Source organism: Erpetoichthys calabaricus, chromosome 16 (genome assembly GCF_900747795.2).
Source record: "Erpetoichthys calabaricus chromosome 16, fErpCal1.3, whole genome shotgun sequence".
Classification (NCBI taxonomy): Eukaryota; Metazoa; Chordata; class Cladistia; order Polypteriformes; family Polypteridae; genus Erpetoichthys; species Erpetoichthys calabaricus.
Window position 1 is genome coordinate 29,328,323 of NC_041409.2, and position 20,730 is coordinate 29,349,052.

Here is a 20,730-nt window from a genome sequence, read left to right on the forward strand (position 1 = left end):
GAAGGCTAACAGAATGTTAGGATATATAGTGCCTTGATGTACAAGTCACAGGAGGTTCTGCTCAAGCTTTATAACACACTGGTGAGGCCTCATCTGGAGTACTGTGTGCAGTTTGGGTCTCCAGGCTACAAAAAGGACAAAGCAGCACAAGAAAAGGTCCAAAGAAGAGTGACTAGTCTGATTCCAGGGCTACAGGGGATGAGTTAGGAGGAAAGATTAAAAGAGCTGAGCCTTTACAGTTTAAGGAAAAGAAGATTGAGAGGTGACATGACTAAAGTGTTTAAAATTATGAAGGGAATTAGTACAGTGGATCGAGACTGTTATTTTAAAATGAGCTCATCAAAGAACACGGGGACTCAGTTGGAAACTTGTGAAGGGGAAATTTGACACAAACAGAAGTTTTTCTTTACACAAAGAACAATAGACACTTGGAATAAGCTACCAAGTAGTGTGGTAGACAGTAAGACGTTGGGGACATTCAAAACTTGACGTGATGTTTTTTTGGAAGAAATAAGTGGATAAGACAGGTGAGCTTTGTTGGGCTGAATGGCCTGTTCTCGTCTAGAGTGTTCTAATGTTAATGTTCTAATGTTAAATTATCATCACAGCTTGGCCTAGTATCACAGGTAGTGGTTGACTATCATTTGGTTTTGGCAGGGGCACAGCCTTGTCCAGGCTTTCTGGAGTCACTGTCACTTCATCTTTTATGCCATTCTGTTGTCTTCATCATTGAGCTTTAAGATGTTCCTTAAATGCTTTCTGTCTTATATTGTGGTACAACTTACCTTTTACAGATTTTTTTTCAGGTATATCACCTACGAGTATGTAAACCTGTTCTATTTGGTAATGATGCCTATTTCTTCATAAAGCATTTTTGGAAGCAAAGATAATTGTGAGATGCTGATCTAGTGTTCTGATTAGATTAATGGTTCACTAGTTGCTAGCTATAATGTTCTGTTTGCTGTCTCGTCCAGGGAGACTTTGTCTTCAAGCAGCCAATACAGAATATTGTATTTTTTCACACACACGTAGTTGTCATCAACCTTTTCCCCAATTCCAGGGTTTCATTTTTCTTGTTTGGGCATTTTTTAGATATGTAAGTAAGAAGATTGCTGTAATGTAACATGTACCATATATGCTATTTCTGTTTGGTAGCACAGATACACATAAAAATCCACCTCAAGTTTTGGGAGAGGAACTAAAAATATATGGATTCATTACAACTATTCCTTTAGTACTACGTTGATCGTGCTTTTGTAATTTCCCAGAGTAGACCAAATACATGTATTATTTTCATTATGAAAAGCTACTATTTAAAAATCACTCAGTAGTGTATTATAATGAAGCAAAAATACAAACACATATAACATATACAAATAAGGCTATGCTGTCAGCAATAGTGTTGATCGGCAAAATTCATCCAAGTGTTTTTCATATTGAATACACAGTGTTTGCTGCTAGTCTTGTTTGCCGAATATCTTCCTTGAAATTCGTTGGCCGGTTGGCTTAGGTTAACATTATTTTCCTATGATGCTTTCAGAGGCCAGACGTTCCTTCATATTATTCACAGTTGCAATGTACTTGCAACAATGACTACATCCACCACCTTCTGTCAGAAGAGCTGCAACAGCAATGCACAGAACTTTTACGCATGCCTACTGTTGCCAGCGTGGCCATAGCCAGATCGCATGTACAAGAGGAAAAAAAATACTGTTTCAGCTCCTGAGATGCAGTAACCCTCTATCCACTGAAGAGCTTCCCAATATTGTGCATTATATGTCTAACCGCACTAGTCTCTTTCACTTGCAGTCATTTCAATCTTCAGGGCATTTTGAATGCTGTATGCAGATCGTCAGCTAACTTAAAAAGGTAAAGATGGGACCCAAAGCCACAAAGGTTGAGAAATGCTGCCAGATTTCCATCCCAGATTTATTAAAAAAATAAACAAAAAACTCAGTTTTATGAGTACTGCCACCCGATAAATAACACTGATCCCAGTGCGTCAGCGCCACATGGCTGATTATGCATGCAAATTAGCAATGTACCCAGCAAGAACTTAAAACAAGCCTTAAAGGAGCTTTCTCCTTCCCTCTCTCCTCATCAGAAAGCACAGGACACGCTGTGAAATAATAAAAACGAAACATTTATTACTATTTACAAGGCATTTCTTTCTTCTTGAAGGAAGAAGAGAGTGTGTATCATCTGTGCAGATTCACGAGTAGCAGAAAAGACGTTCCCACTCCGAGTCAGTTCCTTGCCACCGCTCCACAACACAGGCCAATGTGTGCCTCAAGATTGGGACTCTGTGAACGTAAAGATCTATATTTTATTTATTTATTAGTTTGTGGCCATTTATTGTATTTTGTGTGTGGTATTCTTTCTGTATGCATTTGTTGATGTTTGAGGCACGGAGGCACAGTGGTTAGCACTCCTTCGGCACAGCACAGTTCACATATTTGACCACAATAATCAGCCCAGAATAGTTGCCTAGTCCTCAGGAACACTAAAAAACCATTGCACCATTATAATCCATCCCTCCATCCATCCATTATCCAACCCACTATATCTTAACTACAGGGCCATGGGGGTCTCCTGGAGCCAATCCCAGCCAGCACAGGGCGCAAGCCAGGAAACAAACCCTGGGCAGGGTGCCAGCCCACTGCAGCCATTATAATCCATTCAAAACTAGTTCAGTTCCCTCTTCCCCATAGACATTAATGCAGTACGTGGAGTTTGGTGAAAGTCGCAAACATTTCCATAATTTTGCTGAACTCAAGTTGAAGCAAATGCAGTGAGGTTTGCTTATCTCTAGTCAGCAAGGTGGGGACTTTAAACAGTGTTGAGGCGGCAACTCTCAATATACCCTTTAAAATGACAGCAAACACAAAATGTACAATACATTGTCACAAACTCAACCAAGAGCCATAGGAAGGTTTAGGGTAGCCACCCGTATGTTATTTCCTGGCTGTAAAATTTGCAAAATGATAGCACCGACACGCACGATTCAGAGTCCAAAATAGAACTGAGGGTATAGGAGAAAGGTGGAGGATTTTAAAGGCCAAAACAGGAAATTACATCAGAGGGGTTGGAACCGGAAGGGTCTTCATCCACAGGCTCGGACCCAGAAGTGACGTAAAAGAGGTCAGAAGCAGACTTGACGTCATTTCCCGTGAACGGTCTGTAGATAAGCTAAAAAAGGAGTCAGTGCACTCTGCTACATCCTGGTCTGGCTCGGAACTACCCTCATTCAAGCCATTTAGCTGCCTCCCATGCGCACGTGTGTGACAATATACGCGTAATTTAATACAGAGCTCTGTGTAATGAAAGAGATAAATATTGCAATGTGTTAAAATGTGGATATAACCAGAGGGAGAAACTGATGAAAGTAAATACGTATGAGATATGGAATAAGCCATATAAAAATAAAGGAAGGATCTCACCTACAACTTTCAGGCTCCTGTTCTTGTGTTCTGCTTTGATCCTGGAATCAAGCTCTGATTAATTTATATGAGCTGACATCCCAGGCTCGAGTGCAAATGAGAAGAAACACATTAGCAGGGGTGCAGAGCTCACTGCTGTGCTTGCCACTCAACACCATTGCTTGGCACAATAATACTGCACACTGAATACTCCTGGGCTGGTACTGTTAAAAAAGGCCCCTTAGAGATGGTGAGAATCTAGGCACAAACTGTCTTCCTTCAACATTGAAGCTATTGAGAAAATACCTTTCAGAGGTTTTATAGCACAGGTTTTAATTATCTGAATCACCTAGCAACCTAAACAGGAAAACTCCTATTCACTGGAAGCGAAATCTGCCATCTCGCTCTCAAATAGCTTTCTTCCTTATAGCAAGAAAAAAATCTTAGGTGCCTGGTGTCAGACATGTGCGAGTAGGAGGCATTCAAAGGGTTTGTGTGTTGTGGACAGTGGCACCCTGAGCCAAGAGGGGGCACAGTTATTGACATCCTGTTCTTTTCCATATACAGACCAGATGCTTCTAATATTGAGGATCCATGATGTCACTTAGGGTTATTCCTCTTAGTCCCACTTCATAAGGTCAACAGAAGCCATATAAACTCCAGCCCTGCCATCAGTCAACTCACGGATTCACTTCTGCAAAGATGTCTTTTTTTTCCTGCTCTTTAAAATATATGCAGTACAGTATTTATTTTTGCCCTGCAATATACAGGGATCACCAGCAGGTGGTCAAAATCTCTTTCTGAATGATGTCTACTCTTTTACATAGAAAACAATCACAGAGAGACAACAATATGGAGTCCACTACAAATGTGAAGCTGGGAGAGCACTCCTTGTGGTATACTGATTTTCTCCATAGCTGTGTTCCTTTAGGGGGCGGTATAGCTCCCTAGTTGGAATAAGTTCTTTTGTAATTGCGGTGTTTTAAGTAACTGAAAACTATATAGATATGATATTAAAAGGCGATATCCCTCCCACAGTGATACAGCGGTAAAAATCACATAAGAGAAAATAACTTAGCTTTCTTTCCAGTCAATTTACGTGGCATTACAGACAAGGAAGCCAAATAGCATGACAATACCAAGGTGAGATCTTGATCTATACAGTCTGCCATTTTTTGTCGCTGCTCTGAAAGGATTTTCAGGACGGATGACGTAATCTTCCATCCGTCCATCGGCTTCAAAGTGTTTGGCTGATGTCCAAGTCTTTTATACTGCTTCCTCCACATGCAGGCCCCCACGTCGGCAAATAGTCCATTTCCAAACAAGGAAAGAAGATTTTGTGCTGACAGAAGACAGAATAGTATACAACTGTCTTTAGGCTGACTATACATTCCTCCAGCTGTCTTTGTCTATCTTGTCCTATGCGTGGCTCGGCAATTCTAAACGCTGAGCCCCTTTGTACTAAATCTGGCTCTGCTATGCATGTACAAAGAAAAGAAAAACAGATTTAAAATGTCTGCACAGAGACAGTGACACAGTAAACTTAATATTATAGCAAACTTATTATAACAAGCAATAGGTGTAGCTTCATCTTTTGGCAACTGTGGAATATTAACTCCTGTTGTGTGTGTCAAATGTGAATAACTGTCTTCTTCGGTTACTTGAACATATTCTTATTTTGCTCACTATAGAGCTCTGCCACCTTCAACAGGAGTTTGTCTTCACATCTGTATCCTTCTTCTGTTTAACTTCTCTTAAGAACTGGAACTTGAACTTTCAACTTTATTGCCAGACAAAATGCTGGCATTAGGTGACAAAATTAAATACGATGAACAACAAAATATACAATATACTGATCTATGCAAATGTTTGGACACCACGACCCAATTATATATTTAGTTGAAATTTGAAGTAAAAAATAATAAATGCACCTTTGACACCAAACAAAGTAAAACAATGGTATTTGTATGAAATTAAAAAATGTTAAAAAAATAAAAGAGTAAATGTGCTTTTACAGTATTTTGGGCTCCGTACTAAGTTAACACTTAGCAACACCCCTTTGGCAAAAATCACATCTTACAAACATTTTTTTGTAGTCAGCTATAAGACTTTGAATTCTTGTTAAGAAAAATGTCCTCATTTTTTCTTGCAAATCTTTTCCAGATGTGATATTCTCTTGTCTGTTTTGCATGCACGGCATGTTTAATATTTACCCATGGATTTTCAGTGATGTTCAGGTTTGAGGACCATGAGGGCCATTCCAAAACTTTCACCTTGTGTTTCTAGAGGTATTCCATAGCAGATTTCGAAGCTTCTTCTGAGTCATTGTCTTGTTTTTGGGACCATCCTTTTTTACGTTCAGTTAGCTAGAATATTTGTTAACAAGGTGTGCTAAGAAGCACTTCTGGGGGTTTTTTTCCTACTGGTATCAGGCAATTCAATGTTTCCAACCAATATACTTGTTACGTTGATTGATTGATTGGTTGGTTGGTTGTATTATCTGTCCTGTGAGTTTGTATTCTTGTTTTTTTATGTTTCTGCTTCTGTAAGCATTTGAATCTCCCATGGGATTAATAAATTTTATCTAATCTAATCTATAGTGGGAAGATTACACCCTAGGCACCCTTGCATCCAGACACTTCTACAATAAAGGGAAGGCACCAGTAGTCTTCTTCTCAACTATCTTTCTCTTGTCCCATGTACACTTTTCTTACTCTAACTGTGAAGGAGATGGGAAAGAAGATGCAATGGAAGCTGTTTTATCTTGTAAAGGCTTTGGAGTAAACTCTTCTTAAAACCTTTTTCAAATGCAGATTCTTATCCTGTAAATCCACAGTTTAATGTCACACCTCTGGCTCTACTTTCATTTACTTATTCTTGTACTTACCAACCACTGGGATATACCATTCACAGTTGTAATGCACTTGCACCCAGGACTACATCCAGTGCTTTCTCAGAGAATTTCAGCTATGACTGTCAGTATGCAGTAGCTTCTCTCTTGGGAACATTGTCCCACAGCCCTGATTGACCTAGCTGAGAAGGGAGCTTGGTTCTCAGCCACAGTGGTAGAATAGAACAAATGAGCATGCAGGAAAGCAGGCTTAATAAGTTTGAATCCTCAAGCATTATTAACATAGCTAGTGCCATAAACACAATCAAACGTGAGTGTGGCCATTCATACCATACAATATGGATTGTCTTATAATTCTGTAAGTAGACAAAGATCTGCAAAACACCCAATATGTGTGCTGGTGCTCTCCTGGCTTCACAGTTGATTGACTTCCTATTTTATCAGTTCAATGATCTGGTCTTATACAGCTATACCTAGATATGACTCCACTTGCCATTATTCATAGTCGATAAAAACCCCAAATCAGCTGCATTGGAGCGCAGGCCTCTTAGGCAGCTCTTATCTCTAATCTGCAAAAACATTTGTGGCCAAGCAATACCTTACACAGCATTCCCAAAACACCAGACTGGCAATACCACAGAGCTTTTTGCATTTTCTACTTGAACTAATTATGAAAATGTAATTATTTGGCAAACATAAAGGCATTAACAGACAGCATACATTTTTTAGCAGCCCCGTAAAATAACAAGCTGTTTTAGCAGAGAAAAGGAATACAAGTCTTTGTGAAAGTCTCTTTTAAAACTTAACAAGAAAAATTGGAAGAGGTGGAAGGTTCAAGCAAAACCCGTTCTGTTTATTTCTTTTTGCATTAACACTTTATGCCAAGTTCATCCCATAGTGACACAAATTCATAGGCATTCCATGCTAGAGATGACAGGTGGAGAAAATGGAAGGATGACAGAATGGATGGCTTGTCTGATGAAATGTGAGCTATCTGTTACTTACATGGCTAATTATGATCTGCCCATTTAATGTCTGAGATTCATCATGAGTCATAATCAGTTTACAGGACAGGCCATTAATACGAAGGGGTTTTACTGAAGTATGGCTAAATAAATAAGGGATGTGGAGAGTCACACAATACCTTGAAACCGCTCTTTATCTCCCAACTTCCATGTTCCAATGCAGTTGAACCTGGCAATGGATACTGCATACCTGTTGCAGTATATACACATGAAAAAGATTGATTTTGTAGAACATTTCACGACTAATAAAACAGACCTCTTCATTTCATTTACAAAAAATGCAGGGAGCATAAGCAAATGTGTAACTAGCAAAGCTAAAAGGATTTAAATCCTGAATTAATATGAAAATGTTATCCAAGCTACTGGACCTGTAAATTGTGTTTCTAGTCCTTTTCCCATTTGGCTGAACTTTAGTAATTTTAGCCTGAAAGCCTGATTAAGGAAGCTTAAATCTTCAATTAGGAAAATGTGTCTAAAGCATAAAAAATTCTGATGTGTAATGAATATACAGTACCATTACTCATCTTTTAGGAAAGAATAAAAAACATTTTTCTGATATTCATGTTTTTAATATTTGGTTATCAGCTGTGCAGCAACAAATTGGATGAATAAATATTAGTAACTATCAATTATTTATTATTATTAGGCTTGTCCCCCTCAACCCTGAACTGGATTAAGAAGGCTGTTAATAGACAGAGAGACAGAGAATGCAGATGATTGTCTGACAAAACATTTCTTTAATGTATTCTTCCTGATTTAGCAAGGACACAAACAAAGAAAATATATATATTTTTGTAAAATCATACTATAGAATAATGAAGCTTGAATGAGTAGTTTGTACATTAATAAAGTTTTTATTTTGGCACTTTATAAATGTTTTGCTAGATGCAATGCAATGCTCGTTACCTGTACGATAACTATTGTATGATGAATATATATTACATTTACTCCATTCATCCATTTTCCGAACACAGGGTCACGGGGGTCTGCTGGAGCCAATCCCAGCCAACACAGGGCTTACTCCATTCAATAAAAGCAAAAAGTTTTAGGAAACAGAATGTGATCAGCCAGCCTGGCTGTTTTAAATAAAAAATGTGGAGCAGAAGAAAATATGTGACAAGCACACTGGTGATGTCCACTCTGACGTCTGTCCAAGGAGAAGGTTAGTCATTTTTTAATCCCCGTCCAGTGACAGAGGAGTTTTCCTTCCATCATAATCCAGTATGCTATAAGCACGCTCCTACACGTCCCATGAATGTTAAAATGGTCCATAATTGATGTCATACTTCATGCCAGTCGTTAATGAATGCATGATGAGATTCATATTCTAAGTACATGTAATATGATCGAGGGGAGTGCTTAGAGTATATCCTGGCAGCATCAGGGCACAAAGCATCTCCACACGTAATGTCAGGCCACACTTACACTCTCTGGCATGTTCTAGGTCTGTTTACAGTTGGCAATCAGCTCAAGACATCCAAGCCTTAAAAGTAGGTGTGAGGTGACATTTTATAAAAAGTTAATCAGTCTAAAGGAAAACAGGAGCCATCAGCTATGTAACCTAACAGACTTCCATGCTCTGGGTCTCCAGAGAACACCAAGATTCTTGTTGACCATATACAGTATATGTGGAAAAAATGTAGCATGGAGTCAGGAATGCTTTGGCTTTAGAGAAGCGTGCTTATGCTTATGCTTATAGTCAGCAGGAGGCCACATTTCACAGCGGACTCAGCCTTAACACGATGCTATGTGACCTAACAGGAGAAATAAAAGGGTACCTTCAGGCAAGGTCAGCTGAACAATACTTCATTTATAAAGCATAATAAATGCACCACATTGTACACTGAATAATTGGCAAATGGAAATTGGATTAGAATTGGTACACACATGCAGAGACTTCTAAGCAGTACAAAAAGCCAAACAGCAAGTCGAGTGGTTTCAAGCATGAAATTATTCTCATAGGAGCGTAATGCAAGTGCAAGAAGTGGATGTGAATTCATAAATATTTGTCTATATCACTTCCCAAGGTGTTAAATGTACAGCAGTTATTTGAACCAAGGTGATTATCCTTTTCATATGCAATGTTTTAGAGTTATCTTCAATAATTCAATGATTTTAGATATGTAACTTTCATCAACATCATATTATTCTGGCACCAGCAACTGACTGGCCATGTTGAACAGAATATGGCAAAATTGTTTCTACACAATCCAGATCTGTACATTTACATATATCACACATACTTTTGGTATATAAACAGTGCATTTTATTTGCGCTGAAACCAGTATTAAAGGAAAACAACTACTCAGATGTTCACTCTTTTATCAAAATTTCCATTCCCCATTTTTATTGACGATGAAATATCGGTAGACTTTATGGTGGTAGAGTAATTCAGACAGCTGCATCTTGACTCCAAGAATCTGCGTTAATTTTCCACCAATGCAATTCCCGGTGTGCTGTTTGCTGGTTCTCCCCTTATCAACAAACAAAGGGAGTTCATCTTTGTTCTGTCACATCTCAAAGACATACATGTCAGGTGAATTCACGTCTCTAAATTAGACCAGCATGAGTGAGAGAAAGTGTGTTTTGTTCAGATTTATGCACCCTTTATGACGTAAGATGATGTCTCCAAATTACATAATATTTATGTAAATTATGAAATAATGTATTGTTAATGTACATTCATGTCTCTAAATTAGACCAGCATGAGTGAGTTTTGTTCAGATTTATGCACCCTTTATGATGTAAGATGCAAATACTGAAAATAATATTCAAGCTCCTCATTAAACATTTCACATGAACAGCAAAAGACAGTTGCTAGTCAAGCAATGTATTTATAAAGGGGATTATTATATCCAGTTAACAAATGTTCGGATGTACAGCGCTGTAGATTAAAAAGGAAAAATACACTTTTACTTTGCTATGCATCTAAAATTGCAATCTCTTTCTTTTTTTCTTTTGAAACAAATGTTTCTGATAATATTCATTATCACCTTCACGAATAGTCTGACTAGGGAAGGTGACCCCCTAGCTAAGTGAGTCTTGAATTTGTCATCGTGAACATTTTATCAAGCTTTCAGTGTATTCAGTTCCACATGGTATTAAAAATTATTTTGCAACCATTTTGGCTGTGCTATTAACACTTCATAGTTGTTAGCACTGCTGCATCACAGCTTGTTGGTTTGAACCCCAGACTGGGCACTTCTTCTGCAGATATTGTATGTTCTTTCCTTGTCTGCATATGCTGTTTTCCAGTTGTTGTGGATTTTTTCTCCCATATTCTGAAAGATGAAGTTAATTGTAAATTGTAAATTGGCCCATGATAAGTGAGAATGGAGTGTGTGTAAGTGTGCCCCTCATTGAACTGGCACCACATCCTGCCTAGTGTCCAGTGCTTCTAGGAAGGAAAGCGGCTCACAACTCAGAGCTAAACAAGTGAATTAGGAAATGGATGGATTATATTATCTGTGTACCCAAGTCAGATGTTTAGTGTCAGAGGGGGACATTTTTTGTACACTGGGTGGTTTCGTTTCTCTCTTAGGCAAAGGAACATGTAAATATTACATTTGAAACACAGCAGATGAAGATGCAATAGGCACCATTGTTGGGACTGGGGTGAGAAGTTAAAAGGCAAATTTCCTGGGTAATCCTGTTACTGATTACTGTGATGGCTGTCTACAGGATATCGGTATTTGTGATCTTGCAAAAGAATCATAGCTTTGAAGTTTTAGCTGCTTAAATGTACAAACACTATAAAATTGTCATAGAAGAACTGGTCCTTCCTTTTTAAAATGTTTGTATTTACCTGACTTAGAAATGAACATGTGTGAGAATATTGGTTTCTAATCAGCATATTTGTACTCATTGATAGTTAGTAACAATACATTTTGTTAACTTGTGTTTACACTATTTGTTAAGCCCAGGAAATTTGGATGTGCCCTTGTTTGTTCCATCATCCTGTTGATCTAGGCAGGGACTGAAAGAGATTTAAACTTCTGGGCAGGAGAAGGCAGGGGTGAGGGACGGTCCACTGAGAACGCTGCCAAGACACTCTCACAGAGCACAGGGGCTCGCAGGCAGACGAGGGTACGTGGCTGGTAGGACGTGAGGCACAAGGACAGCAACATTTACCTCCAGGGAGGAAGAGACAGCTCCACAAGGAGATGCCGGTTGTGGGTCCAGCAAGAGAGGGAAGCCGCATGAAAGGACCAAGTGAAGCTGGTGGATGAGGTCGTAGCAACACAAGGAGCCCAGAGTGAAATAGAAAGAACACTAATAGAAGTTAGTGTTGCTTTTCCTGAAATTGCTGCTGTGTCTTTCATTGTATGTTTACTCACCACCCAATTTAAAGAAACCCGTGTGCTATTATCGGTAAATTTCAAAAGTTCCCAGGCTCTTAAAAAAACTGGGTGGCGTAGTCGGATATTTTAACGGTGTCTAGTGTGACCAGACACCTGTCACATTAGCATAATTTTGAAATGTGTAGGACACAAATACATCATACAAATTATACATACAGAAACACAAAGTATCTTCTAACATACGGATTTTTACTTTGGAGACCATGGATACATTTTAATAATAGATTATCTATGTTTTCTCAAGATACATGTCTTATGTTCCTTTCTGCTTTTTCACAGAATTTTCCACAGTTTTTACTCAGTGGCCATATTTCATAGAGTATATATGGATATCTTGTCACAAAGGGCATGGCTAACAACGAGAGACCCAAAACTGCTCAGAATTGCTTAAAAAAAAACTTGCAGAAATTCCTTTTTCGTCACCTTTAAAATGCTCTTCTTACGATGCACTTGTCTCATTGCTTCTCCCATTCATTCTCCCATTCCTGTATCCCCCTTTTTTTACCATATCTAGAGCCTCCTGTGTTTTTTTTTTTTTTACTGGGTTTCTAAGATGGTGGCAAATGTTCTTCCCTTCAGTTTAAATTTTAATTTTGGGAGCAAAAAGAAGTCACAAGGGAAAAGATCTGACAAATATGGGGGGTGCAAAGTAACAACCACATTGTTTTTGATCAAAACCTCTTTGGCTGACAATGCAAAATCTACTCTTTGGTGTTTCACTTTTTTTGAATGTTTTTTCCTGATGTTTTCCTGCAGGTGCCTAAGCACTTTAATGTGCAAGTATTGCGTCTCAAGGAGAGTATTTTGGGAATTGCAGTAAGTTTTATAATGAAGATTTCACTGATCAACAGTTCACTATTTGCAGCTTGACTCTTCCTCATCAAAAGCATGTCCACTAAGAACTCAAATAATCTGGGAATATACCTCTGCCCACCACACTGTAATTAAAAAAAAATTCCTGCAAGCTTAACACTAGAACTGCCAAAGCTTGAGAAAAAACTCGTAAATCCGGCCGTTTCTGCAGCGGTGGTGGGGATGGTATAGCAGGCTGCTTGCTGCTTGGGTTTATCAACACATTTACAAGACAAAAGACGCTGAAAGGAGAGGTGCGAGTGGATTTAAGGTGGGCCGGATTTACGAGTTTTTTTGTAAGCTTTGGTAATTCTAGTGTTAGCAAGACCTGACGACATGATAAACAGAGGGGTCAAAGATGACTAAGAGCATCCTAGTCTTAAATAAAATCCTTGTATTCCCAGAAATTCTTTGCTCTAGAATCATGACAAATATACAAGGACACAGCAAGCTTCATGTAACCCCCCTCTTCTGCTCAGTTGTTACTGTTGGAGTTGTACTGATGAGATTAGCAGACCTAATTTTAGATATAAAAGTACCGTACATCGTATCCAATTAGGGATCATTTTACACTTGTGCTGTTCTTTAGCTGTTCATATATCTATTGTTTTATCCTTATTTATTTAATTTAGCCTTTTTCAAATATACTGAAAAGTTGCCTTTATGAAATTCTAATCAGTAGTCTCGTTTTTTTTTTTGTTTTTTTCTGATATGTTCTGCCAAATAACTATGTTAATAATAATTAAATTATGACAACTGGTTAACAGTTAAGTAGCTTCTAAATACTTCTCAATTGCAATAAATAAAACAGACTTCCCATGTTTTTTGCAGGCTGATATACTGGGTAAAAAAAAAAAGATTAACTGAATTTATAAGTTTCTCTTAACTTTGTTTTGCATTCCTCAGTTTATTCACACACACACACACACCTATGTATATATACTAGCCGTCCCCCGTGGCTCCAAAACCTGTCCAGCTCCCTACTCTTGACGTCACGCTTCCCCTTCCTATTGGCCCGCAGCCTCTGTCTCGGATTAGAGCGAGTATATCACTCCTGAAAGCAAACTATGATGCTTAGCGTGATGAGAGAAGTCACAAAACCAACTGGAATGTTCAAGCAAATTATAGAAAAAAACCCAATTTAATCTGCTAAGTAGTCCTCTAGTTTGCTCGCTAAGCGGACGTACGGTACACACCCCGAGGCTGGAGCGTGAGTGAGGAAGGCCCCGCCCCCCCTCCCCTTGGTCCGCTGCATCTCTCTTGGATGCGCCCAAATAAATCAGTACCACAAGCAAACTATGATACTTAGCATGATGAGAGAAGTTGCAAAATCAACCGGAATGTTCAAGCAAATTATAGAAAAATCCGTTAAGTAGTTCTCTCGTGAAAAGTGGACAGACAGACATACAGACAGACGTTGGATTATATATATATATATATATATATATATATATATAGATATATGGATAATATATATATATATATATAATGTCACATATGCACATCTGGGGGATCACCTTCCTGATTCTGTCGAGGTAAACAATACCACCCCGGAACAAGAGGGGGCACTGATGCTAACATTATCTTCTCCTTCTTCCTCCACAGCCAATTTAAAAGCACCCAAAAAGGATGGTTGACCCTGCCCCTGCTCAAAAACTCCACCCCTTCCTATCTCTATCATAAAAGGCAGCTCGCTCGTCCCTGGAAGGTGGTGTCAGATGCTAAGCTGACTAACCCAGACGACAGACCTCCTACTGCTAACCACTACATTTATCTTTAAGGAAGTCCTTTTTTGTTTGAGCCATAATCAGCTGTGTTTTGAGTTTGTAATTTAAATGAGGTTACCAGGGTGGTCTTTTCTCTGAATTGTCTGCCTGACCTGGTCACTTCTTAAATATATATATATTTACAGGGAATGGAAGTTAAATGCGCCTAACACATTTCCAAACAAACAAGGTTTTTTCATATTATTATAAAATTACTTATTGACACATTTATCTGTGTTATCTTTACAGCTTAAGAAAGTTTAATCCTTATTGAAAATAATAATATCTTAGTTGTACTACTTGATAATATCTCTGGAATCTAAATAAGTAAAGTTACAATTTTATTTGCTTTTTCCTTTCTCTGGCTTGTCTTTACATCTGTGAATTCAGTTTCCTAAAGCTATCATTGTCACATATTTGGAATTTGTGTTTTCTTTGCTGGGATGCTTTAGGATTCTAATTTGTATTAGGTATTACAATGTGCATTTTATCTAAATCTATTCAGAAAAAAATCAATTACCTACAAATTAATGCATGGTAATCTTGGGTATTGAGGCATGTAACATATCATATGATGAGAATGGTCCTTAAGGGTATTTACAGCACAAAATTTAAAAGTGCTAAATGGCTTGAGATATGATGTGTTTGTCAATAGCTGGGGCACATTCTATGGTTTGTTCTGCATCACCAAATTCATCTTGCTGCCTAAAGATAAATATGTAGCTGTCCTTCACATAGAAAGACAAAACCCATTGAATTAGTGTGACTGTGCCGTGCACTAGCTCCAATTTAGTCTCACTAAATAGCTGATTTTAGACAATACCAAACTGCAGTCTCCAGAAGGCCTGTAGACAAACAAAGGGAGAACACACAGCTGATGAAATCTCCTGCTATTCATTTACTTTAGTATGTCTGCATTTTTAAGTCATGAAAGCTGAGCTTAAGGAACACTCCTTTTTATAATTAGTTATGTATGTCAAAGTAACCAACCATCTTTGAACAGGGGTATCTCTGCACCTAGTATTATACTAAGAATGTCAAAGCATAACAAGGGGCTGTTTCTCTCTATTATATTAAATAAAAGTTTTCCGTCATCCAGTCTTGACCACTCCCCTCCGCTCTGCTCGCCCAATCAATACTCCTACTGCGCACATCCTCCCTCCATACCACAACGTGCCACTCTCAGTACTAACTCGCCCTTCAAGGCAGTTATAATGGCAAGGCAGAAACACAAATGATCTATTCAAGAACGTCGAATTTTAGATTGCGATACAAAAAGAGCAGCAAGAGTAGACAATGAACATCGAAAAAAGTAAATGAACAAAAAAGAGCTGCGCATAATAAAAATCAAGAAGAAAGACAATTATCCAATAAACGAAAAAGAGAAAAATATCTCAAACAGTATGCGAACATCAATGCAAAAACGTTTATAGAATGTAAGTTAGAGAATAGTTATTCATAATATTGTTTTTGAGGAGGCGTTAATGTAATTTAATTTTTTATTTACGTTTTATTATGTTTTACTTTTTTGCTACATTTTATTATTCATTGGTATTTAAAATAGACAGCTGTAGTGAAATACTCAAGTAAATGATTTTCTATCTATAATAACTAAGGACAAAACCGTCTTCCCTCCGCGAGCTGCATACTCTTCTATATACCATCTCTTTAAATACAAATGCTTTCTCTAGCGGAGGAGTGCCCGATGGTTGGTGAGGAAAGCGAGGAAGGGCCGAGCACCCTGGTATAGTATACAAAAAAAACAAAAAAAACACAAAATGATAAAATGAAAGTGCAAAAAAAAAAATGTAACAAATCCTACTGCCTTTCTGGGCATGCAGTGTTGCATTTGTGCTTGCAACACTTTGTACCAGGTCTGACCACTAGCCCATCACGATGTACCACCACCAAAGGTCTCCCTTTCCCTCTTTCCAACCCCAGTCTCTTTACCAATTTGTCACTTCTTTCTCACACCATCTAAATTTTATCCTTTTTCACCTTACTTTACTTTCCAACTCCACACTCAATGAGTTCCTAGCAGTTGTGGCTGTTGAATTCCACACACACCTTCTTTCCAGACAAATTCGGGAATTAATTTTGGAATCAGCAAAACATTGTGGAAAGCATGGGATCTTCCCCACAGCGCTCTCAGATGGCCTATCATCCATAATACTTCATGCAACAGAAGGACAAATTAGCAGTATCAAACCTTTATCAGACCCCATTGCTGCCTCCAAGTGATAACTGTGACTTATTTTAATCTACTTTTATATTATTTTACTTCTGTGTCCTCAAAATAATTACTTCTTGGACACTCTCTGGATAACCTAAAAATATTGCCCCACTTAATGGTGTCCTCTTGTTTCCTAACGTTCTTCATAATGCTCTCACTATCTTGTACAGCACCCTTCTTCTCAAAGTCCACTTCACCACCTGTGTCTTGCTCATGCAGGTATAAAGAACCAAGTAGCATGAGACTCAAGTCAGTGACCAGTACAATATGGTACTAACCAAAACACCGGTCATTCTTCTTCTTTCAGCTACTCCCGTTAGGGGTTGCCACAGCAGATAATCTTTCCACATATTAATTTAGCAAAATTTTACATCGGATGTCCTTCCTGACGTAACCCTCCCCATTTATCCGGGCTTGGGACTAGCACGAAGAAACAAACACACTGGTTTGTGCATCCCCTGTGGCTGGTTTAACCAAACGATCTGTCATTACATGAGGATAAATAAATTGGGTTGAATTGCCTGTTGGAAATTCAATATAGCTAAACACAATTATGACAAGACAATAAGATGTACTCTTAGACAAAAAATCTAATCCATCAAGAGAATGAAATTAGTTGAGAAGAAAATGTTGTACCTGTGGATTTAAAATGAGAGCCCGTTTTGACTGGCACAAAAGTTTGTGTGTGCTAATGACTGTTGTGATCTGCAGTCTCACACATGGTAAAAATATAAAGAATATAAAAACTACAAAATGGCAGGCCAGTACTTTCAATTGCCAGCCCAGAAAATACCCACCCAGACCAGCTTGCCCTGTATATCTACCTGCAGGCTTAAACCTGGCTAGGCCCAAACTGGGGAAAACTGGCTTATTAGTTCAAAATATAAAGAAATGTTCCAAAATACAGCAAAAAACCCGTAAGTGAAAGGGTGACCATAAACTTTCGGCTTGTGTATCAAAGGGCAACCAATACATATAAGTAAAGGATTTAAATGAAAAAAAAAAAGAAAAATACAAGCAACATAAGCAAAAAGGATTTGCCTAAAAAGTGTTCCTAGTGAAACAAGTGCAAGACTTGATCCAGAAGACGTAATCATTAAACAGAAGTAAGAAAGTCACAAAGATGAGTAAATTCAACAGTAATACTCACAAATTCCCCCACACAAGCCCAATGGTATTCTGATGTTCAATAGTCAGAGTGAGAGCACAGAAGGAGTAATGTCTGGATGCCACAAAGCGCATGGAATTGAAGTGCAGGGACAATATGCAATTATGAACATAACAGAAAATACAGAAAACACATGAAAAACAATCATTAAAAAAGGGCAGCAAAACATAAAATACACAAAAATAAAGACCCTTAGATAACAATGATGATGTCCTCCAATCAGCCCCAACTCATGCCTGCTAGAGGCTAAATATTGGCAGAATAAGGGACAATTCACCATAGTGTGCTTCTGCTACTCAGTTACTCAAATCTGTGAAAGAAGTTTTGTAATCTTGTCTCAGGTCGTGCTGCTCATGTCAGTTCGGTTGGTTGGACTGTGAATACATTCTCAGTTATTAACAGACTGCAGTTTAGTTGCAGTTTTCCTGTTCTTGGTAGGGTTTGGGTGCAGTTCATAGTGGCACTGTAATGTCAGGTAACACACAAAAACCTTTACATTAGATTAGTAAAGAACCTTGTTATTCATTTAGAAATCCAGTTTATTTTATATAGTACTTTTAGGGACGATTTTAGTACAAATATGTGCAGACACCACTTGATCTAAATTACTTGACCTTTGCTCATTCTCTTCCTCATCCTCTTTAATAAAATCCCTGTGTGCGTCCATGTGTCCGTGTGTGTGTGTCTTCTGGTCAAGTGCGCATGCGCGGGGTACGGTGCGATGCTTCAAAGGCCACCTGACGCGTCACACAAGACAGAGAGGGCGGGACCTATAAAATATCGCGCGGCCGATCCAATCGGATTTCGGTAAATGAGGTAAGACCTAAAACATAACGTACGAAAAATCCAATCGGGTACTGAGACGCGAAGACCAGCTTCCCCAAAGAGGTGGGATTAGTGTTTGTTGTTCACTCTGAGGATGTCAGATTTGCGATTAACAAACTTGGCCCGGTAAAGTGTAAAGTGTTTTCCTAAATATACAAATTTTCATGATATTACAATAGGATGACTTTTAAAAGTAGATTTATTTTTGCGCACATAAAATCCATTGCTGGGGAGACGCCATAAATACAATAATCAGCTGCACGCCAGCACAGATTGAAATACTTGCTGGAGAGACGTACTACTGTGAGAGAAAACTAAAGACACACAATACAGTGACGCATATTACAGCCACATACAAGCCAGTATTACTGTAACAGAAAATGGACGGTCCTTTGCCATTTAATACAGACTGTTCCTACTAATATATATGCACTACTATTCTAGCGCCCGTTATTATAACGGGCTTAATGTCTAGTTGCTTAATACATCTTGAGGGTGAGGCTGACTTATGTTTTTCACCTCTGCCTGGCTTACTGATTAAATATCAGCTACAGTTTAGTCCAATAATAAACATCATCCTCTTCTTGGATTATCATAGATAGTTTGGATGTTAATATCATTCCTTTCAATCCATTTTCTGAAAAAAACCATTTATTTCATTAAAGCAGCATGCAAGTATAACAGCTCAGTGCATAAATAACACAAGGTGAAATGCCTGCCTACTGGAAGTCACAGTGATGCTCTCCATGGACTTTGAATGTTCTTCTCTCATCTGCATCTCCTTATTTTCTCCATATATACAGTCACACCTACTAGGCTCATTAAAGTCCCATATTTGTTTTAGGATGTGGAAAGAGACTACATTATCCAGTGATCTCACTCAGATAGTAAAAAGATACTTCAAGAACTGAACCCAAGTTCCAACAGAGAATTCCTAAAATTGTCTAGTTTTTATGTAAATTTGTTTGAAAATATAAGCAGAAATTGTTTAAAGCGTTACCATCCATCCATCCATTATCCAACCCGCTATATCCTAACTACAGGGTCATGGGGGTCTGCTGGAGCCAATCCCAGCCAGCACAGGGCACAAGGCAAGAACAAATCACGGGCAGGGCGCCAGCCCACCGCAGTAAAAACTTTACCGTATTTTGTAAAATTAAGTGCACAGCTTTAAGTATGAATGAAAAATCATTTAAAGTAGAAAAAGATATCTAGCTGTCTGTGTGATCTTTTTTAGCAGTTCAGAGTAACATTTTTGCTGAAATAAATGGCCTGTTTTTGTTCATAATTACTCCAGTGGGGTTTCCAATGAGGAGGACATTATTGTTAAAAATACCAATTTCATTCCAGCCTTGCCTGATATATGTAACTTTTCACATATTAAAGCCAAGAAATTCCATCTGTGATTTTTGTGACTTTAAATGGGAAGTGCTGAGCGCATTAAGATTTTAAATAAGTAGCCCAGTTGCCAGCAATTGTGAATCTTTTGCTTTTAGCAATGCGATTAGTTACATCCTAAGCTTTCTTCGTAATCTATTCAATGCAACAAGGGGCAAGGTGAAATGAACAAATGTATGCTGTAGGCCTCTGCTTCCTGCACATTTTACGTTGCTTCAGGTATATAATCAAAAAATCCACTCAACTGAAGTGCCAGGTAATTCTGAAGGAACCAGACACTTTAGAAGTGACCATGAGTAGAATTCTTAAAGGAAATGAGCAGCTCACGGCCAAAAATCAAACTCTTAACATTACAGATAAAAAAACACTGCCATTGCAAAATATGAGACACACAAGGGGCATCCTAAAAATTCCCAGAATTGGTCAATAACACGGTAGTAGGGTGTAGTTATCAACTATGCCGCTAGTTATCGCATGCCTACAGTCTTGTTAAATCTGGCACTGCACTGATCTGATCAAGACATGTATTTCTGACATTTATTCTACAATCTTAGACTTCTGTGGTTTGTTTTCTACAAGCTGAAAAAAGCATGTCAGGTCATTCAACACCAGAACAATGATGATCACGTCTCTCAACAATAACGGACTTGTTAATACAGAGTTTCCCCGTGAACAGACTGTTAATTAGAAACATTATACTGAACTGCAGAGGCGTCTGCAAGAATCGGGAAAAAAATGTCCAGAGCAGTTGTGCATGCAAAGCTGCATTTCTGTGAGAACAGGGCTAACCTGGATATGCTCCACAGAAAGGCCTCCGTCTCCTCAGTCAGGT